Source organism: Octopus sinensis, linkage group LG1, assembly GCF_006345805.1.
Source record: "Octopus sinensis linkage group LG1, ASM634580v1, whole genome shotgun sequence".
Lineage (NCBI taxonomy): Eukaryota > Metazoa > Mollusca > Cephalopoda > Octopoda > Octopodidae > Octopus > Octopus sinensis.
This window is the reverse complement of record NC_042997.1, coordinates 89152862-89177844: the sequence shown is the minus strand read 5'-3', so window position 1 is coordinate 89177844 and position 24983 is coordinate 89152862.

The window sequence follows — 24983 nt, the reverse complement described above, 5'->3', positions numbered from 1 at the left end:
CATCCATATGTGTGCTGTTTAGGTGAGTTTCAGTAAGGATAAAGAGAGGGGAGCCAACTCTCTATATATGGGATCTTCCATTTTAGGGTAAAGAGTGATGGGTTGATGCCATGTACATTCAATAGGAATGTCAAGGTAAAAGTAGTTTGATATTTGCATTGTTCTAAGAGCTCAGTGTTATGTCTTATGTTGTTCAGAGGTAGCAATGAGGGTAGTTTTGTATGGAGCTGTGTGTGTGTGATTTTCTAGTTGGTGGTGGGTGTGTTCTTTGTGTTTTGCATAAATGGTTGCAGATAGCTCGGATCTCCTGGCTTAGGTTGGCCTTCATATTTTCTAGATAAGTTAGTAAAAAAGAATTGCCTCTTTGGTTTGCCACTTGGTCAGATGATACATAGTTCATGTTTATGTTATTTGGTGTTATGATTTTTCCATAGTTCTGCCTTCGTTGTTTGGGGTTGTAGGAGGTGAAATGTGGTTTTATTTTGTTTTTGTTGTTGTCGTAGGTCTCATCTGGTGCTGTTTTTTATTTTTCGATCGTTTTGTGCCCTTCAGATGGTGATAGTTGCATTCTGGGTTCAAGCACATCTTTAGTGACACAGAAGTTTAGCAGAATTTATGATGGAAGAAGGTGCCTTTTGTGCATCCATATTTAGGATCAGGGCTGCCGCCTTTGCTGCTGCTTTTGCTGCCGCCTTTGCTGTTGCCTTTGCTGCCACCTTTGCTGCTGCCTTTGCTGCTGCTGTCGTCATCCAGTCACAAAACTACTAATTGTTATACAGTGAGATAAATGTCTGGTTTGCAATCAGTCATTAAATTGTCTGACAATATATACTAATATATATATATATATACATACAGTGTACATTTAAACACATAAGAGATGGCCATAACAGGACATCTGACCCTACTCCAAACCACTATTAGGGGTAATTTTGAAAGGGAATGAAAAATAAAAACATTTACCCTCTATTTCCTATACCATGGTTTCAAGCTATCTTCAGCAAATAAAATAATTTACTTGGCGATGCTCTCGTCAGAATTTATTAATAATGATATAATGATTTTTGGCTAATTGTTGAAGAAAATCGGCATTTTTTATACTTGCTGCCGATAAAAAATTATAACATGCAAACACGAGGCATGTTCTGTATTGCCTCGTCTTTATATGTTAATCTTGGCTTTCCTACTGACGAGAGCTTCGCCAAGTAAATTATTTTATTTGCTGAAGATAGCTTGAAACCATGGTATAGGAAATAGAAGTTAAATGTTTTTTATTTTTCATTTCCTTTCAAAATTATCCCTAAAAGGGGTTTGGAGTTTAACTACTCCTTCTAGTGGGTCAGATGTCTTGTTATGACCATCTTTTATGTGTTTAAATGTACACTGTATTTTTATATGAATAATATATAGTCTATTGACTAGTTTTTTTCTTCTTGCTAGACCACTGGTAGCAAAGAAATTTTCTTAATTCTTTTTGCAACCCTGGAATTTATTTATATATGTATATATATATATATAATATATATATATATATATATATATATATATATATTACACACACACACACACATACGTTGTTTGTCATATATGTAAATGGTGTGAGTATTCATTTGAAAGTGGTGTGTGCGTGGGTTCAGGAGTTAAACCCATCTTTGTCTTTCTCAGAATCATATGGAATTCATTTATAATTATTTTAGTGGTACAGAAGTACTTCGGATTTCTGGAAAGAGAAACGCCTGACACACACACGTGTGCGTACTCGCTCGCATACATCATCATGTATGCATTCATAAATACATAATGCACACATAAATATCTGTTTGTCCGTCTATCTATCTATCTATCTATCTATCTATCTATCTATCTATCTATCTGTCTGTCTGTCTGTCTGTCTGTCTGTCTGTCTGTCTGTCTGTGTCTGTCTGTCTGTCTGTCTGTGTCTGTCTGTCTGTCTGTCCGTCCGTCCGTCCGTCCGTCCGTCCGTCTGTCTGTCTGTCTGTGTCTGTCTGTCTGTCTGTCTGTCTGTCTGTCTGTCCGTCCGTCCGTCCGTCTGTCCGTCTGTCTGTCTATCTATCAACAGAACACGCTACATCCATCACATATACTATATCTATATCTTTTAGTTGTGTCAGTCATTGGAATACGGCCATGCTGGGGTACCGTCTTGAAGAGTTTTACTCGAACAAATCAACCCAGTACTTGTTTTAAAGTTGGGTGCTTATTTTATTGTTCTCTTTTGCAGAATCGTTAAGTTATGAGAACATAAACAAACCAGCATCGGTTGTCAAGCAGTGGTGAGGGACAAACATAACACACACACATACACACACACACACACACACACACCACACACACACACACATACACACACATACACACGTACAGACACACATACACACAGACACACACACACACACACACACACAACGGGATTCTGTTAGTTTTCGTCTACGAAATCCACTCACAAGGCTTTCTTTGGTCGGTCCGAGGCTATAGTAGAAGACACTTACCCAAAGTACCACGGAATGGGACTGAACCCAAGACCACATTGTTGGGAAGCATGCCTCTTATCTACACAGCTACGCCTGCACCTATAGCCATGTAAATGATACTTCTTCACAGTCATTTGTCCTGCTAGTAACAGCAGTCAAATCTCCCTAAAATCATACACAACCATCTTAAAAAGCGGAGTTTTCTTAGTTATCACTTAAAATCCAGAATGTCTTTGATCGTACGGCTGCTCGACCAGGTTGATCTGGAGTTACATAACAGCACATAATCATACCACACGCACACACAGACAGAACACATGCTTTTATAACATGTAAACACGAGGCATGTTCTATATCGCCTCGTCTTTATATGTTAATCTTGGCTTTCCTACTGACGGGAGCTTCGCCAAGTAAATTATTTTATTTGCTGAAGATAGCTTGAAACCATGGTATAGGAAATAGAAGTTAAATGTTTTTTATTTTTCATTCCCTTTCAATCTCACGTCCCCATTCCCTCACGCGCCTACCCCCCTTACGCACAGATTAGATTAAACACAGTTGATCACTACAAACTTCCACACTCCAGTCACCACACACACACACACACACACACACACACTACTTATAACACACAAGATACGACGTCGAATTTCCTGACATAGGTGGTCCAGAACCTCTTATAGTCCACGCTAATTTACGAACAGTAACTTTAAGTTTCCGCGGTCACCGGACTAGTTTACTGGTACTTTGCACATTAAAGTATTAATATACTTGTATAATTTATACTAATGTACAGGTACATGTATTTCATTTAATTATTTATCTTCTATCTTTTGCTGGAACATCACCTTGAAGACTTAATGGATCGACCCCCAGTATTTATTATTTTTTTAAAAAACCGGGTCTTATTCTATCGGTCCCTTTTGCCGAACCGCTAATTTATGGGGACGTAAACATACCAACACCGGTTGCCAAGCGGTGGTGGGGGACATCCACAGACACAAAGACACACACACACATAAATAGATATATGTATATACGACGGGCTTCTTTCAGTTTCCATCTACTAAATCCACTGACACAGTTTTGGTCGGCCCGAAGTTATAGTAGAAGACACTTGTGCAAGGTGCTGCGCAGAACCGCTAATTTATGGGGACATAAACATACCAACACCGGTTGCCAAGCGGTGGTGGGGGACAAACACAGACACAAAGACACACACAAATAGATATATGTATATACGACAGGCTTCTTTCAGTTTCCATCTACTAAATCCACTGACACAGTTTTGGTCGGCCCAAGGTTATAGTAGAAGACACTTGTGCAAGGTGCTGCGCAGTGGGACTGAACCCGGGACCATGTAGTTGGGAAGCAAGCTTGTTACCATGCAACCAGAGTAGATAAAACGCAGAGTAGATAAAACAGGGGACAACTGATGAAGGGATTGCTCTTTATGTTGCCTGCCTCGTTTCTCTATTTGTTTTTTTTTCGTTGTCCGAAAAAAATTCGTTTTCCTTGTTTTTGTTTTTTCCTGTTTTCGTTTTTCATTCTGTTCACGTTTTTTTGACGTATGTACCCATATATATGCATGTATATATACATATACATGTAGGTATATACATATATGTATGTATATATGCATATATATATATATTAATATTATATTATATATATATATATAATATATATATATATATATATAATATATATATATATATACGATTTTTGTTGACGGAAACTGAATGAAGCCACGCCTGCGCCTAAGTAAATTTAATATAAATTTGCTTAATTTCGAATGTGTTAACTATGGTGACCACTCCTTTGTGGCAAAAAATAATTTGGAAAGGTTTTGGAACGAAAGGTTCCATTCCGGAAAATCGATGTCGTACTTGTATATATCTACATGCTACCATGATGTCGTGTTCTATCTGGTAGGAATAGTGACCATGTTCGTTAACAACGCACATTACCGTTTTCAATCTACGGTACATTGCACAATACAGTTCCTGGATCTTATCAAATTTCTTTCAACCGCTTGAAATACTTCGAATTCTCAGTCTGTAAAATTAATATGTGACAATTATACGGTAGCCATGATAAAACTCCGAGTTTTAGATGTCGGGGCGGAAACCCACGCCGCTATCTCTTCAGTTATCATGTTGGATAATGTGGAGCTGAGATTCCTGCTCAAAGAAAAAAAAAATGGGATGGTCCCAGCTAAAATGCCTTTTATCGTGGTTATGATGGATCAGTGCTAGCCCGGAACAAAACAATAATAGCGACAACAACGACGACGGTGACGACGACCACCACCATCACCATCACCACCAAAAAAACTACATACATACTAACAACAGCAACACAACACACCAGGTATAATAAATATAACACTCACCCATTCACATATCACATGGACACATTATCCACGCGCAAGTCTATACACCCACAAACACTAGAATGGCTTTCATTTTTAATTTTATGAATCAGCTGTTGCTATTCCACCTAATTTCAATTCCACCTACGTCTACAAACATCTGAATGACTTTTTGACACATACACACCAATTGTCATCTTAACTGTATGATAAATAATTCATGAGGGTGTACGTAGAAAACCTAGAATTCAGACACTAACGTATTCATTCTCAATACTTTCTGACACATTCGAACGTTGAATATCCGACCACTGTTGCTTTCCGTCGTCGGAGAACACCCCGACTTCCCTTTAGGCGACGTGTGTTCACCGGGAATCACGTGTGCTATGAAAACGCCGTAGTCGCTTATAGGGAAATTTTTTCCGATGATGAGTAACAAAGATCAGATATGCACGTTCGAATCTGCCAGAACATATTGAGACTGAATAGATACGTTAATGTATGATAAATCCATCCTTTCTTCAAACTGCCACATACTAACTGCTACATGACCACCACCAGCACCACTACCACCAGTACCAGCACCAGCACCACCATCAGCACCATCATCATCATCAGCAGCAGCAGCAGCACCACCACCACCACCTCACATGACCAACTCCACCACTAAAAATTCAATGAAGGTAGATCTATACAGTCAGGTGACTACATAGTGTCGCTAGCAATGACGGCCAACGTATCATAAATCGAAGCCTGTCTGAAATAAGGAATAAATATATTGTGGGCGTCAATGATGTATGAGTATGTTGGACAAGAAGATGGGATAGCCACGGTTGGAACGCTGGCGAACAAAGAAAATTCGACACTGACCTTACAGATACTGAAGATGCTTCTATGCGGTTGTTCGACGTGTTAGAAATAGCAGATAAATCGCCCTCGAATTACATCCAACTGTTAGGACTCCCATGTCAAAAGAAGAAGCAAAAACAAAACAAAATAAACAACTATAAAAAAGTACCTAATAGATAATGAAGTCCTAGATACAGTGTATCTGAATAAAAACTGAGTTACTCATCGATGGAAAGGTTTTGATCATAATCCTGCTCGATCAGAACTGACTTGGGGCTGAACAACATTAACTGCAGCAAAGGAGGGCCGTATTGAATAATATTGTCTTGGATATGCAAAACGTGTGAATGGTCATGGATAGAACGCCTTGGATCATAGGTTTCTTCGATCGGAGCTGATACACGTATAAACAGCAACGTGTAGGCAATGAAATATCCAGAATGCAGAACTCTGAGAACCATCGAGTACATTAGATGGTACCATCAAGTTTTCAACGAAGACCTGCGTGAGCGCACGCATCAGCCCGCAGCCTCCCACCTCATAGCTATCCGTCACATGCACCGATATGGGTATGTCCTCTGCCTCCCATCAGGTCATCCAGCCTGGGCTTTACTCTCGCCCGTGGAAGAGGGCCCGTGGCAGGCCCCGTACCAGATAGCTGGACGTGATTAAGGGAAGTCTCCAGAGGCTCGACGTCATCTTGAAGAGCATGAAGTAGCAGTAAGCAAGATCTGTTGTTTGCATTGTGATGTCTGACCAGCAATTCATGCTACAGAAACATATAAAGAATACAGATTAAGAGGCGCTATCTGCATGAAAAACAATAACCAAGTTAGTGTTAACGGAATTGATTAAAAAAAAACATTAAAAAGCTAACTAGAAATAATTATGTGGTGAGGTATATATACACTTAAAGCTTAGTAGTAGGTCTTAAAACGAACCACATGAAAAAGTACATGCGATCAGAAGATGTAGCATAAGGGCGAATAGAGGTAGAAAGCGATGAAATCGAGGAGGTAAAGGAATACGTCTACTTAGGGTAAACAGTGAATAGGCACTGAGATATGGACGTTGAAATCTCAAAGAGAATAAGGGCAGGATGGAAGGCATTAACTTAATACAGGATGTTCTCCAAACAAAGCTGGTCGGGGCTTTACATGCCAGACTCTTCAATAGCTCTGTCCTACATGCGCTCTCATACGCAAGCCAGACGTGGGCTGCTACGAAGAGGTTAGAAAATCGATTGGCCACGATGTAAAGGGCCATGGGAAAATTAAGAGATCTCATTCGAAATGAGATAATTCGAGAACGGAACGGAGTGAACAATATGATCACAGAGTACTGAAAGTACAATTTTTTCTCTGCCGGACATGTCGCAAGGTTCACAGACAACAACAGGTTGACTCGTGCAGTTACCGAGTGGCATCTGAGAGATCGGAAAAGGCCACGATGATGGAAAGACGATTTAGTGAAGCAATCTAGGTCTATATGTAAAAGAATGGCGCAATCAAGACAAAATTGGAAGCGCATTGTGACCAGCTTTGTATAACAGCATCAGATGGTCTGGTCGAAGTTGTGATACTGTAATTATCTATCTATCTATCTATCATCTATCTATCTATCTATCTATCTATCTATCTATCTATCTATCTATCTGCCTGTCTGTCTGTCTGTCTGTCTGTCTGAAAATATTTTCATTACATTTATATACACATGAAAAAGCATGCACACATGCATATCCTACACAAACATGCACAACCACGCACACTCATATTTAGAAAGATCAGCTGTGTATTCTCTTTCTCACACATACTTATATATGCATACATACATGCATGCACTCACACACCAATTTCTGGAGATATTGCACTTGGAGTTGAATTCCTTGACAAATCAATGTTTTCGAGCATCCACTCACGTTAAACTTACATGCACGCGCACGCACACACACACACACACACACGTACACACACACACACACACACACACACACACACACACACACACACACACACACACACACACACACAGAGATTTCCAAATATGATGGACACTAGCTGCTGGTAATATATATTTCATACATTTTCTAATAACGCTATATCCAGATTCTCGTATTTAGATAGCTTGTCAGTCTCTTTAATTGAAATGTTACTATCACTGGGCATGACAAAGACTCAGAGTAAAGTCTTGCATCGTTAGTCATTGATTACTATGCCAGGTTGGTTTGTAAATACTTGTCAGAATGATTCTGTATACACCAGGGGATCGTTATTTCATGCCATTTCAGATACTTTTCTCGAAACTATTTTCGTGCCATTTATATATATATATTTACTGGCGTGGCTGTGTGGTTAGTAGTTTGTTCCCCAACCTCATGGTTTCGGGTTCAGTCCTACTGCGTGGGACCTTGTGCGAGTAGCGTCTACTATAGCTTCGGGGTCGACCAAAGCCTTGTGAGTGGATTTGGTAGGTGGAAACCGAAAGAAGTCCGTCGTATTGTATCACTGCTGTCCGACGAACGGAAATGTGAAACTCTGAGTAGCAGTTTGTTTGTGATGTTTTTGCAGTTTTAATGAAAAAGCATATTACTCTGCTTCCGGTATTCGAGTACTATTTTTTCCCACCTTGTTTCACATTTATGTGCTTACTCTGGTATATATATATATATATATATATATATATATATATATATATATAGTTAATCCAAACAAGAAAGCACAAAAAAACAACAACGCGAGGACGTGGAACAAATATAGTATTATTGGACGCTCAGGAAAGAAGGAAAGAAGGAAGGTTTAACGTTTCGAGCGGAGCTCTTCGTCGGAAACATAGGAGAAGGAAAGATCCAGAGAAGGGAAGACAGAGGAAAAAAATCGTCAACGGTACATACATAGGGAGAATTCAAAAAAAAGAAAATCAAAAGACGAAGACAGGTGTGTAGACAACAAACAGATGTATTAGTTTAACGCTCGGGAAGTGAAAAAGTCTTTAACGTTTCGTGCCTACGCTATTCCACAGAAAGGAACACAGAAAGAAACAAGGAGAGAAAATACAGAATGTGTTGTGGCTAGCGATCTATTATGGCATTCGCCATAATAGATCGCTAGTCACTATACTATATGTGTGTGCGTGCGTGTGTGTGTGTGTGTGTGCATTTGTTTTTATGCAATATGTGTGTGTATATTTGTTTTTATGCTCAGTTATAATAAAAACAATTTTACATTAATCTTATGGGCTACTCTATATTTTTGTAGAGCACAAATTTAATATTCTTATACAAGATTGTTGTTGACAGTGACTTCGAAGTTTCGGCTGGCTAAGCCGTCATTGGACTGTGATGTAGTAAGTTAGTCTTGGCTTTATATAGTATCTGTTGAGATAATTTTTTTCTGAGGTTAAATTGAATAACAATTAGGTTATAGGGTAGGGTATGATGGAGAAGTACTGCGAGAAACTTTTATTGATTAAATTTGGTTATGTTGTTCAGTATTTATTCATGCGTGTAGAACTTTGTAAATAGGTGCGTATATTTTGGTGCGTCAGTTTCAGGTTATGGAATTGTTTTTTAGTGATTTACAAAAAGAAATAGGTAGAGGAAATTCTTTGGTCAGCAGATGTCATTAATTTTAGTTATTTTTCGTTTTTTACTTATTTAATCCTTTGCTTTCGCAATGTAAATGCCAGAGTTCGAAGTTTAGTCCAGCATGTAAAAACTTGGCAATTGGGTGTAACAATTTGTCTTATAATGGAATTTTTAAGGGTTCACGAAAGAATGCAATGCAAGTAGGTACTATGTTTTAGTTGGTCAGTGAGCTTCTTTACTTGCTGTTGATGTTATTTAGGGTATTTACTCTTTGTATTTTGAGGGTGAAGGTTATTAATCAAGTATGTTATGGTGTTGTTCGTATAAAAATATTTTTGTCTTGTGCTTTGATATACACAATAGTATGTGGGTAGGTGTAAAGGTTGTTGGTCAGTATATTTCTCTCTAGGAGTTCGTTGTTCTATAAGCAATTTGATTAATATGTAGAAATTTTAACCTTTGTGTTTCATGGGAGCAGGATTAGTGGGTTATGTGCTTATAAATATTTCTTCGCTTCTGTTTCAAATGTGGGTCTATGGATATATGCGAAAGTAGGGCGTTATAAAAAAGTGTGTATATACTCATACATTAAAATAGGAATAAAAATACAATTTAATTTTTAAAATTAATTTAAATATTTAAAAAATCTAAATTTAAAAAGTGGCAGAATAAAAAAGAAAAGGTTCATCTAACTTGCTTGCATATAAATATCTATTTCTGTAAGAGTATGTTGGTTTGTGCACTTACGTTAGAAAATCTTTTGTGGGGTTAATTTTGGTTGGAGATTGGGAAAGTTTTATATGATTTTTAAGCGCTCGCTTAGTTTTCAGTTGTGAAAATGATTTTTATATATACTATGGGATAGTTTATGGTGAATGTGGAAGGAGAGAATGTGGTGAGATATATTTTAGCCGTTATATACAAAAAAACTATTAGTTTTAAATATTTTTGTGTTTTTAAGCTCTTGTACTTGCATGAAGAGACTAGTTCAGTGTTTCGGTTCAGAATTTGGTTCTTGAATGTGAGGATATAGTAGGATTCATTAGAACAAAGTTGGTAGAGTTTGTTGTCACCTTTGTATGATTGTGCATGTGAGAATATTTTCCAATTGATGTTTGGATAGTGATGTAACATTTTTCTTGCTTAGGGTTACGATAAGTGTGCGTGCGTTGGTTATATCGTGTCTCGAACTGGTATGCTGTAGATCCTATATATGTAGATATCGTAGCTGGTGTCCTGTTCGTGGTTACCGTTGCACTACAGAAAATTTCTTTCAAAAGGGCAAGATAAAGTTGTTCCACATTTGCAATTGTTATTATGAGTGTGATTTAGGTTTTCACTTTTAGAAATTTTTGATGGTTGTAATTGGCTACAGTTTCCTAAAGTTGTTGGTCATGGAATATACAATTTCACGTTGTGTTTATTTATTAGTTTGTAGTACTTGTTGTTGGGGTGGAAGTATTTTTGCAGTAATTTGAAAAAGAATTTAGCTATTGCTATGAAGACGTAAATGTTGAAGGAGGATTAAACCAGATGATTTTCCTTTTTCTAGTCTAACGTTTTTTTATTTATAGTTGGAGGTTTGTTGTTTAATTATTGTACTTTTTCTTGTAATCTTTGTTACCGAGAGCTTATTATATGGCGTTGCTATTTAATTTAATATTTTTTTAGTTGAAGAAGAAAACCTTAGAAATATGTTTTTTTAATTAGATTTTTAATAATGCTTTTGAGGTGGTTGTATTGCCTATGCATATACTGAGATTTTTTGTTGTCTTTTTTATAGGGTCTATAGAAACTAGTTGAGATTAACATCTAGGAAGTTGACTGATTTTAGTTGTGTTTCTACTGTAATGGAGAAGCATAAGCTTTTAGAGAAGTGATGCAATTCTTTCTTAAATTTGTTTTTTTGTGGGATATATATGTATATATATATACACATGTATATATACATATGTATGTATATCTGTGTGTATGTATGCATATGTATGTATGTATGTATGTATGTATGTATGTATGTATGTATGTATGTATGTATGTATGTATGTGTGTGTCTGTTTATCTATCTATCTATCTATCTATCTATCTATCTATCTATCTATCTATCTATCTATCTATCTATCTATCTATCTATCTATCTATCTATCTATCTATCTATCTATCTATCTATGTGCGTGTGCGTGTGTGTTTGTGGTTGTCCTCTACCCCCGTTTGACAACAGGGGTTGATTTGTTCGGCTAAATTCTCAAGGCAGTGCAATGACTGAAACAAGTAAAAGATAAAAAGAATAAGGTAGAAATCGTGTATACTTTTAACAAATTTACCAATGTAAATGATCTACGTGGTCATTCGACCTGCTAGAAAAAACTGCTGTAGTCCTCTTACACCACAACCGAAACGGAAGGACATGTTAAAATACACTGTTTCTGATAAAAAAAAAATGAATGACCAACACCACAGCTTGAAGGCCTTTGATCATAGGCCTGACGTGGATTAAACATCAATAATAACAACAATAGCAACAAAATATATTAAAATTTATTTGTGTATAAAGTATGCAGTTTAATACACACACACACACACACACACACACACACACACACACACACACACATATATATATATATATATATTTATTTATAATAAGAGTAGATCGTGTACGAGTGGGTATATATTTGTAAAAAAGAAGTTTGAAAACGCCACTATATTATATCAATTTTAATTTTCTTATGAATTTTACATGTTTCGGTACACCACCACATGGATTCTATTGAGACCAGTAAGAAAAAAGTATGAACTTTTCTATTACACTTTACTTTTAAAAATATTTTTGATAAGGTTCGTTTTTTCAAGAACCGAAACATGTAAAATTCATAAGAAAATTAAAATTGATATAATATAGTGGCGTTTTCAAACTTCTATTTTACAAATATATATATATATATATATATATGACCGTGTCCTTGCCCCCTAGTGGCTTCATTCTCCTCCCACATCCACGACACTAACCATGCTCTCCGTCTCTTTAACTCTTTCTCCTTCCCTTCTGGCTCCTCTAAAATTCTCCTTACTCTTGATACCAAGAGTCTATATATGGTAATCCTACACAACGAAAGACTTCTTGCACTTAAGCACTTTCTGGACCTTCGAACCAACCCCCAACCTGACACCTCCACACTTCTTCGTCTGGCCGAACTTATTCTCTCCCACAACTGCTTCTCGTTCGCTGGGTATTTTCACTAATAGAACTCGGGAGTGTCCGTGGGAACGAGAATGGGCCTCGACTATGCGAACTTGTTCGTTGGCTACGTTGAGGCCCACGATTCACTGGTCTCACTCCCGAACTATACGGTCGTTATATTGATCACTATATGGGCGCGACCTCACTCTCCCGTGAACAACTAAACTCCTTCCTCTCTTTTGTCTAATCTTCCTTCCTGCTCTCGAATTCTCCTGCACTATTTCCAAAAATTTCCATCGCATTTCTCGATACTTAGTCAACATAGACCACTCCGCTTTCATTACCTCCATTCACTACAAATACACCAACTTACACTCCTACTTTAACTTCTCCTCCCACCTTACCTACACCAAGCTCTCCATCCTTACTCCAAATTCCTCTGTCTGCGCAGGCTCTGCAGTGACAACCATGACTTTAAGACTCAGTCATGACTCGCCACTTCATCCTTCGTAGATATCCACTCACCACTATCCACACAGCCCTTGCTAGGGCACGTTCCGTGAACCGTGTCTCTGGTCTCTCTCTCCGCAACCGCCCTGTTGTCCGTTTCCTGTTTCCCCTCACTTACCACCCCTTCACACTCCCCCTCCAACGCACCATTCTCCTAGCCTTCCAGCGACTCCAGTCCGAACCCCTCCACCTCGCACATATTCTCCAACCTATCCCTTCCCTCCTTCAAATGAGCCCCCAACTTGCTTGACTTCCTGGTCCACAGTTTCTTCCCTAGCCCCACCTCCCAGCCTGGCTTGTTCCCCTGCTCTCCACCACGCTGCCGCGCTTGCACTTCTAGCAACGTCATTTACTGCATCTCCTGCTCTTTCTGTCCTTCGCTGTACATCGGTCAAACGGGACGCCACTTGGCTGATCGGTTTGCGGGGCACCTCCGAGACATCAGACTCGGCAATGACACTCCAGTCTCGCGCCATTTCCGCTCTACCGGTCATTCACTATAATACCTGTCTGTGTTCGGACTGTCTTTGCACAGGGGCCATCCGGACTCACACCTTTGCCGTGAACAAGAATTAATCTTCCCTCTTCGCTCCTTTGCCCCACATGGGTTCAACTCCCCTCCTTTCTTCATCTGATTCCCCTCTTCTCCTCTTTTCATCTGAAACCTACTTCCTCTCTTCACTCCTACCCACCTCTCCTCTCCTCACTTCATCTGACACCTATTTCCTCTCTTTACTCCTACCTACCTTCTCTCTTCATTGATATCATCCCCACCCATCCCACATCCTCCCCCCCCAAAAAAAACCCCGCCCCACATCCTCACCGAACCCATCCTACATCCACCCCCCCACACCACACCACCACACTACAACACTACATCACACCAACCCACACCACTCCACGCACTACACTGCACTTCCCAGCACCCACATCACACACCACCATCCGCACACACCCACACTATCATCCGCACACCCACACACCATCATCCATACACCCACACGTTACAGACACACACACTTACACATGCACACATCCATACACGTCAAAGCGACTAGCCTGCCCCCCCCCACATTCTCACATACTCACACGCACGCGCAGCTTCGTTTTGGGATCAGCAATACTTTGTTATCTCCCCTTCTTTCAACCTCTCCTGTCTAACTTTTTTTTTTATCTAAACAGTCGCCATGCTTGACCGCTAAATCTACATTTTAAAAATTCTCTCTCTCTGTTCATTTTCTCTTATTCCTTTCTGTTGAAGAGCGTAGGCTCGACAAGTAAAAGACTTTTTGACATTCCCGAGCATCAGATTAATACACCTGCTTGTTGTTCCCACACTGTCTTCGTCTTTTGTTTTCTATAAATTTCAACTGTATATATGTATGTATATATGTATATATATATATGTATATATATATATATATATATATATATATATATATATATAACAAATTAATAAATAAAACATATGCATATAGTCATACATATATGTACGTACCTACATCTACATGCATATATACATGCATATATGGGTACAGGACACAAAAAAAATAAACGTCGAACACAATGAGAAACGAAAACAAACACAAAACCAAGGAACTGGACATTTTTCTTAAACAACGAAAAAATAGAGTACTGGACATACACCACAAGGAAAATTCCCCTTCTTCAGTCGCCATGGTTTCATCTACTCCGCGTTCGAAGGTGAAGGCGAGACGCGTCTTCGACTGAAACATTTCTTCCCGCGAAAAGCAAATTAAGTAAAATTTGAGATTTTTTTGCGGAGGGGTAAAAATGGTAACAAAAACAGGACAGTAACGACAGTACAAAATATAAACAGTAAAAGACAGGACAAGGAGAATAACAGTAACACAGACAAGAAGGGCTGTTAAGCCGAACATGTATATACACGCGCGCGCGCACACACATATATACATGTGTGTGCGTGTGTGTGTGTGTGTGTGTGTATGCGCTGAATATTCTATGTTATTGATAAAGGACATCTTCCGTAAGGAGCCGTCAACACACTGTGAGACGGTCCAAGAAACTCCCTACTCTTTCCCTGTATATCAAAAGCACACTGATAATATGTTTACATCTCATTTCTCTCGCACCAGCTTTTCTAATATTTAAACAATAACAACAATGAGAAATTGATCAGTGAGCTAATGGAGGAGCTTGTACATGGTTGCTCGATCTGCAAGAAATAACAACTAAATGCAATTCCAGCTCGAGTCATGGGCACACTGGGCAGTTAGTAGCCCTGGGCTTTCATGAATCTAGGGACGCAATTATCATCTATGTATGCTGTGGCTTAATCTCAATAAATACTACAGAATCCAGTACATCGATTTGCTCAGGAGACTATAATGCTGCTCAGACGGCTCTGTTTGTATGTCTGTATGCAGCGCCGTCTTAAGGTATGGACACACAGGGGATTTGCCTGGGGGTCTAATAGGTTTAGGGTCCCCATTATGATGTATGTATACTGTGACTTGATTTTAAGTATATTCTATAGGGCTCATTGCATTGAATTGCTGAGGGGCTTATAATGCTGTCAAGAACCCTTTCAAATCACCTCCTAACGTCTTCAACAAAAAAAGAACACATTCGATACTGTACACTATACTAAAAAGCAAAAACAAAAAACAAAAACAGAATGATCCGGACATAAATGCATTGATCGTAGGTATGCTAGTTAAGGGCCAAACAACAACAACAACAACAACAACAACAACAATAGCAGCAGCAGTAAGTAGTTACTGTAATATCTGAGAAGGTATTTAGAGAAAGTTAGTTATAGTTATCCTGAAAACACACTGTTTTGTCTCATTGTACACACCCACATCATTTAGTAGAGTTCACTGTCATCTGTAGAAATTCTTCTTGTTAGTGTTGTTATCGTTAAGCCTCAGATCAGCAGTGCTAGAGCAGAGCTATCACAAATAAACATTCCAGCTAGGCCACTCTGCCACTCCTTTTTTATGGGTATCTAGGACTACATTTATCTAATGCGTCCTTCTCTAGTTAAGATGTTATGTTATGATTTGAGGGACATGTGACTGCTCTTTCATACCCGTAATTTCTTGGCTCATCGGTAGAAATTGCTTATGCAGGTAAAGTACAGGGGTCGGCATCTTTTTTATCATCTGCAGACCGGACAGTGTATTAATAATTTCAAAGTTTGCTAGATAAATATACAAACAGTTTCAAAAACGGGAATTATGAATTTAAATACATCTAGTAATAATTCTGTTTTGGAACGTCGGATCTTGAAGCAGATGAGCTATAAAATATAGCGTGTAAATATTAAGTTAAAAACCCTTTGGGCAGAAAATGCCGAAGACAACCTGAACCGATGTCTCTTCACGCTTACAGAGCAGTTCGGGTTCTGCGGGCAGCCTTTAACTTTTTTCTATCCAAAGGGTTTTAATCCAATATTTACCCGCTATTATTTATAGCTCATCTGTTTCGAGATCCAACATTCTAAAATGGAATTATTTCATGTTCCCTTGAAATTCATAAATCCTTAAGACATTAACTTCTAATTATATTTTTTCACCGAAGCAATAAACGATGCATGCTAGAAAATCATTTTTGCTTACAGGCTGGCAATCAGTTATGAAAGAACTTAATTTAGTTGCAATATATTTCAATCAGGGCATTTTACGAATCTAGAAAAAACACGCAAATAATCACAATGACAACATAAAAAAGCATGCATTAAAAGGTGCTAAACTGACTATAATGAAAAGACAAAATTTAATGCAAACAGATGGTGATTCAATATGAAATTGAACACTGCTTGTTGATTGGAAGTTGCATGTTAATCCCAATAGTTAGATATTATCCGAATATGCAAAAATCAATTTTGTTCTCATTAGCGATGTGAATGCCATTTTCGAAGTGAAATTTTGATGCGGATCCCAAATTTAGCTTAAACATTTCTTTTTAATCATATCCCCGCTTCCTTTTTAAGGTATAAATATTTTAATTTACTTTAAGATAGCAAGGTTATCTCTACCTGCATATTTAGATACTGTAACTGTATGCTCGTCAGAGTTTCTTCTTGGGTCAAGCACAGATCAAACTTGACCCATGTTTCCACATTACGCTCGGTGACAGACTCTACATTGTGACGTATGCTACTATATGCTCTTGTTATGAACGGTCTGAACTCCATCCAACCCACCCTGTTCTTCCACCCCTTCCACTGACACTATTGCTCACACAGATAAGTACTGCCAAACAATAATACCAATGGCTTGGATAACAAAGTTAGGATATTTTCAGTTGGACGAATATATTTTCTATGGAAATCAAGCATTGATACATCTTCAGAAAGAAATTTCGACCTCATGTTTTCTGTTTTACTATTTTGTGTACTTCACATTGTTGTTTTTTAGTGTTGTTTTTTTTTCAGGTATAGTATATCCAAGTCTTTATTATGTGTTTTACTTTAAGGTCTTAAAATAGTGGAATGGTAGATTCGTTCGAGAGTCGGGTAAACTGTTCTCAAAATGCAAAATTCAATTTTGCTTTTCTTCCTTCCGGGTGTCGATAAAATAAGACAGCAGTCAAATACTGGGGTTGATTTAAACGACTGACATTGAAGTTTTGCAAGCTTCTCCAGGCAAGAAAATCGCTTTGTACTATTGCGCCTTAAGGATGGATGAGTGTTTAAATCCTAATGACAACAGTTTTCCTGTGAAGATCAGGTATTATTAAATTTGATGATGGAATAATGCCACAAAATCGTGTAATTGACAGGATTTGTAGCTCACCTCTCATCGCGTCCGATAAGGTGGGATTTGAAGATGACATCACTTTTGCAGAGTACACGACTACGCAGAGACCTTCTTTTAAGTTTGCTGTTTTACATTCTCCTTTACTTGCAACGTCATGGATCTACTAAAATAAACGTCCTGGTCTTTGTGTCTGTGTGTATGTGTGTGTACCGTTGGCGATTTTTTCCCCTCTGTCTTCCCTTCTCTGGATCTTTCCTTCTCCTATGTTTCCGACGAAGAGCTCCGCTCAAAACGTTAAACCCTCCTTTCCTTCTTTCCTGAGCGTCCAATAATACTATATTTGTTCCATGTCCTTGCGTTGTGTTTTTTGTGCTTTCTTGTTTGGATTAACTTTATATATATATATATATATATATATAATATATATATATATATATATATATTATATATATATATATATATATATATATATATATATATATATATATATAATATATATATATATATGATGGACTCTCCCGTCAAAAACGACGTATGAGCCTTCAGCTTTTGCTGAACGACCTGCACAAATGACTTGTTTATAGCAATCAAATGTTCGTGCCGCACATGAGCTTACTCTCTTCATCGAATCGATGTTGTCTGAACTGGTGCACAGTGTGCCACACGTCAGGTGTCGAAGTGATGGCAGAGCAACGTGAGATGATGTGTTTTTGCTCAAGAACACAATGCACCACCCAGTAAAGTGTAATAGTAGGAGAATAAGAAGAGAGAGACAAAAGAAAGAGTAGTACCTTCAGAGAGGATGGGGAAGGGGAAAAGCGTAGCTGTACTAGGTAAGGTGGAATGAAGGTAGAGAGGAATGGGCAGAAGTGCGGGAGGGAAGATAGAAACAAAGAGAAGGAAATGACGAGAGGGAGAAGAAAGAGAATAAGATAGAGAAGAAACGATCGTGGAAGGAGAAAATTTCACTTACACATACATACTAACACACACGCACTAATACGAACACGCCCTAACACTTGCATACATACATAAATACGTCCACACACATTATTCTGTCCGGCAATGCAAGAAATTATATATACATTTATACATACGTACGTACGTACGTGCACACACACACACACATTTTTTTACGACATGGTTATACTAGTATTTATATGTAGAAGAAAGTATTCCTCTCTTTTATGGCTGAATGCGTTCACAACTAATAATTACTAGAAAGTACTATAATACTTTCAATGTGAATCCAAAATGAAACCAGCCATCAGCCAGGCGAATTAAGTCACACAAAATCACCAACTAAGCAGCCTCTACGGAGTTTCACAATCTGCTAGAAATAGCAGTCAAATTTTCCTCACATCACACCCTACCGTCTTGAAATAAAAGAAACATTGAATTATGTAGTCATAGATTGGCAATGCCAGAAAAAAGAATGGTTATGGATGGAATACCTTTCATCATCATTGGGGAAATTTTCAAGAATCAAAGAAGTTTGTATTGCTCTAACCTCAATAAAATATTGACGTAATTTATATAAACCATATCTTCATATTTAATTGCCTTTGGATCCAATCCTACAAAGTATTTTCAATCGAAATTTAATTATTAAACACACACGCACACATACATATACGACGGGTTTCCTGACAGTTTCCATTTTCTAAACTCACTTGCAAGGTATTGGTCTTCTATAGCCCAAGGCTCTAGTAGAAGACACGTGCCCAAGGCGTCACGAGGCGGAGCTTACGCTGAAAGCAAGTTTCTTAACTACACAGCTATGCCTGCGCTTAACAAAAACGAAATCACTTATTCAGTTGGAATAGTCAATCTATGTAAAAATATGTGCCAACAATACTTGCATAGCTGTAATCATTTTGATAATAATATATAAAAAAAAAGACGCGCGCGCCTGCGTACTCAATATGCACACACAATTAAAACAGAGAAAATGAAATATATATTCTTTCCGTTGTTTTGGAAAGCCTACAAAAGGCATAGGCATTGTATCTCCTTCTCTGACTATCTTATAATGGAAGACATTTTACCAGAAACTCAGTTTATTTTGTGCAAACGTAAGAGTATTTCCTTTCTATGTTTTATTTAAAGATGTAGTAAATAATTACCGTCCATAAAGTCACGGTTCTTTAGAGTTCTTGTTAATTCCTATTATGTTACTCAAATTTGTTATCTGGAATAATAGCTCTAATATACTTTTATGAAGTTTAAGATAAATGAAAAATATATATAACATGTATAGAAAATACATAAAGCATACAATACACATAAAGCAGTCACTTACCAATAAAACAATATAAAATTTGTAAATATTTTTTTGAAATAATTTTTTTCCAAATATATAAAATTTTAAGAGAAATACCTTGCTTGCACCAATTTTTAAGTATTTTAATGAGAAATTTTAAAATTAATGTTAAAACTACTTTTTCTTTTGATAAAATAAACGAATGGAATAATATAATCAGAATTTGTGCTTTTAGTTTTCTATGCCGAGTAAGACTAACGCTAAATGTCTTTCTTGATTCGCCGAAACTCTCAATTATAATAAGATAAATTTCAAATTAATGGAAGATCACTCATAGCTGGCAATTACAGTTGCAATATCTAGTTTTACTGAATAGTTACTTTGAAAGAAAACAAAACAAAAACAAACAAACAAACATCTCCGCACTGAACGTACAGGCGTTATCCATAAGCCAACTAGACAGAGATCTTGAAAACATTTTTCAATGAGCATATGACCTAGCACAGTGTAACAATTTTTGTTTTGTTTTTGGTCAGTAAATATTATTGCCTATTTGCTTCTATCTAAAAATCAAAGGAAATCACTACTAATCTTCAAACTTTGCTTTTGTGACCTGGACATCAATGTTTTGAAACTGACTTATTTTCTTTACATTCCAGACAGATTCAACGCTGAGTTGCTGAAGCAGAAATATTGATAAAGCAAATATTCTGCTCAATGCCACAGATCTGCCTTTTAGTTGCTTGACCATATCCACTTGAGCATGTCCCTTAGTGGTTGACAATATGTGCATCTCTGATCATGAGCAGGAGTAGTGGGAAAGCATCATAGCCATATGCTGAGAGAGATTCTTTGGGGTTTGAATAAATGTAACCTAAGCAAAGTTTGAGGAAATATTAACCATTTTTCATAATTTCTAGGGGTAAGTAAATAGGAAATAACAGTTGCTACTGCTACCTAAGGACAAAAATCGTGCTACACTTTGTAATGTCTAAGAAAACAAGACATGATTCAATGAAAGAATAGTAGAGAAATCTCTCTCTCTCTCTCAAAAAAAAAAATAACACAAAGGACAACAGTCATAAATATATAAAAATACAGAAGGTCAACATCACTCCAGTTTAGTTTGAGGTCTTCTCGATCCGGCTACACTTCAAGTTAAATAACCTCACCCTCCTTTAAATTCGTCAATCAACAGAAGATAACTTGTAGTTACATTGTTATATTTATCCTGGGTATGGATTTAACTTGCATCCGTTAGTGGGGCCCTGGTTCGTGAGTTTTAGGGTTTTGAGAAGCACGGAATTATTTCTTCATCAAAAGTCTTCTCTCACTCGGAGTAGTAGAATCTTTCAGGTTCCCAGCTATGGATTAATGAACTTTTCACGGAAGTGCCTCCAGGAAAAGTCAAAAATGGTATTTCACTGACACCCCCATAGGACCTAGGGAATATGAGGCCTTCAGCTCTTTAGCTGCTCATCTAAGAGAGAGTAATTCCATACAAGTCCTGCAATCTCATAAACTATTGGGCTCGTGGCAATTGTTGCACCAGACCAGTACAAGTTTGAAGGAGAAGAACAAAAGAGGGGGTTGGTTCTGCAAAAACCATTCCCACAATAATAAAAAACCTCTGCTGCCCTATAGCATAATTTATTGATTTTTTTTTTAAAAAAAAGGCTAACGGCAGTAAAGAAACATATATTCACACATTAAATTAGGGATAAAAAGTAACACAAACACATACACATATGCATACAAACACACATAACAAAGATATATACATATATGTGTATATATACATACACACATAATATATACATATATACATACATGTATGTGTGTGTGCGTGTATGTATGTATGTTACGCCTGCGCATTTTGAATTTGTTGACACTGTTAGTTGGAGTGGTTCATCTGAAGCGATAAGTTCGCTGATAGGTAAAGTTCCTTCTTTTTAGTGTTTCCAAATCCAAATTAAGAAATTTTGAGCTGACGATAGAAATGCTGATTTTATTTGGCTAATCTTGAAACGTTGACGTACTCAAATGATCTATGTACTTGTGATATTTTTCTGTATTTACCCTTAACAGGTCGGGCGGATTTCTTTCAACGTCTAGAAGTTTTCTTGGGAACGTCTCGTCCTTTACTCTTAGTGGGGGATTGGAATGCTACCTTGGACACGCATGTAGACTACGTGGGTAGAGATAGGAATAGACGGGGATGCAAATGCCTCAGAGACCTGCTCAGACGCTTTCAACTGTCTGACAGGTTCCGACTAGACCACCCGAATGCGCCAACGTGGACATGGAGCAACCGCATCGGGTCGTCGAGATCGTATCTAGATAGGATACTGTGGGACAGTAGATAGAGATAGCATAGGATGTCCACAATTCCACATAGTCAGCTACACGGATCACAAACTTGTGACATGTACGCTAGACTTAGGTAAGACACTTAGGCAGGGTCCCGGATACTGGAAACTAAACGCGTCTTTCCCATCGAGACAAGTTTTCAGAGACCGGATTAGCACACTAGTAAAGAGGGCTTTGACGGGAGCCATCATCAACAACAAATGGTGGTTTGCCCTCAAGAGAGCAGTAAAAGCAGAAGCGATTAGGTACAGCAAAGCACTAGCCATAGATAGAAATAGAGTAGAGGGTGAGCTAGTTAAGAAGCTAGAAGAGGCAATTAGAAGCGGCATCGCATCCGACGTTTTGGCGGCGAGGTTGGCCCTCGACCAACACTTCAACGCCAAACACGAAGGATGTGCTGTCAGAGCTAGGATGCGTGCTCTAAGGAACGAAGGTGTTGGAGCCGCGAGAGAGGCCCGGGTGGCAGAGGCGCAACAGGGCAACAAAGCCACCATTCGGTCACTGGTAGATGAACAGGGGCGCGAATTGCTCGAGCCAAGTAAAATGTGTGAGGCCTTTCAGCAGCATTTTGCCCGACTGTTCGGAACGAGTGGAGGGCAAGAACGTAGGGTGGACTTCAGTGCCTACCTACATAGCCTACCACGACTCTCGACAAGAAAGGCAGGGTGCTGCGAAGGTGCCATCACGGCGGCGGAAGTGCGAGAAGCGATGGCAGAATGCTCGAGGGACAAATCACCGGGTTTGGATGGTCTACCCTACGAGCTTTACAATTGTATGCCAGACTTGTTTGGAGATCTCTTGGCAGCAAAACGGGAGCATTCCTGGTTTTGTGAGCCGAGGAGCCGTAACACTGCTGAAGAAAGATCTAAACAAGGGAAATGTAATAGATAACTTTAGGCCCATCACTCTGCTTAATGCAGACTTGAAAATTTTGGCCAAGGTGCTAGCCAAGAGGTTGGCGCTTGTCATCGAGAAACTGGTCGACAAGGCGCAAACATGCGCCGTGCCAGGCCGGACCATCCATGACAACCTCCATCTGATGCGCTACATCATAGACAGGGTAGTTAACGAACCTGGCATGGGTGGGGCCCTGATCAACTTGGATCAATCGAAAGCCTTTGATAGGGTGGACCATCGATACTTGGAGGCAGTCCTGAGAGCGGCTGGTTCGGTCCCGTCTTCCGCGGCTGGATAGCTGCCTTGTACAGAGGCATCCGTTCGGTAATTCGCGTAAATGGACATCTATCGAGACCTTTCGACATTGCACGTTCGGTCCGTCAGGGATGCCCCCTCTCGGCGCTTCTATACGTATTGACTCTTGAGCCACTACTGCGGAAGCTGGCGACTCTAAGGGGCATCCCGCGAGAATTGGGATGCGGGACGAGCGTGTCTGCATACGCGGACGACGTCACCGTCATAGTGTCTAGCCACGAGCACATCGAGCTGGTCGGCGAGACACTGAAAAACTACGAAGCGGTGACAGGAGCGAAAATCAACCGGGAAAAGTCAGTGGGCTTGCGACTAGGCACCTGGAGAAGCAAGCCCATGCCGTCCACCAGCGCCTCCGTCGTGGGACGCTGGACCGACGGCCCGGTTGAGTTGCTCGGGGTCTGGTTTGGTCCGGACCTCCAAGTGGAGAAGAACTGGAACGAGATAACGAGTAGGGTGGTCACTCTCGCCCGGCAATGGGCCGAGAGGAAACTGTCCCTAAAAGGTCGAGCGGAGGTGGCGAACACGTACATCGCGTCCGTCATCTACTACCGCCTGACCGTCGTACCTTGTCCCGACCCTACCATCACCAAACTACAACGCATCCTCTTTCGCTTCTTGTGGAAAGGATGCGTCCCGATGGTCAGGCGATCCATTTGCTGTCAACACCCGTTAAAAGGAGGGCTGGGCATGCCGTGGTTGATGATGCGCAGACACGCGCTGAGACTGCGACATCTCTGGCTCTATGTAGACGACGGTGAACAGGTGTGGTCGCCGTTTGTGAGGCACGCTTTCCCGCAGCTCGTCTCCATGACCGAACTGCAGTCGTGGATCAAAAAGAGGCCGAGGAAGGGCGAATGGCACCGCGAGTGTCGCGTTGCTCTCAAGCAACTCTGCCGTCCTGGGTCGACCTTAAGTGACTTCAACACAACCAAAGCATTCTATAGGGGTTTAGTGGAGGGGAGGTACGACGACGAGCTCGGGGCGAACCTGGACGTCGACGAGGAGTACCTGACCCGCCTGTTCGGGACGACTTTCGGGCCAGGGCCCATGGACAACTTCCAGAGATCCCTGGCCTGGCAGTGCTACCGAGAAGCGCTACCCGTTCGGGATAAGCTCTACAGACACGGCTCGAGAAACACGGGGCCGACCTGCCCGAGATGCGGTCAGAGCGACGAAACCGTTCTGCACGCACTCGTTCAGTGTCCAACAATTTCCGACCTGTGGGCTTGTGTCGAACAACTGCTGTCACGTGTGGGACGAGTCGGTTTATCAGCTGAGTCTATCGTCAATATTGTCACGCCTCCTTCCTTCAAACGGGAAGGAAGAGCTATTTTCATCATCCTTGTGGCTATGGCGAAGGAATGTATCTGGTGGACGCGTCTGAAAGGATTGGAGACAAACACT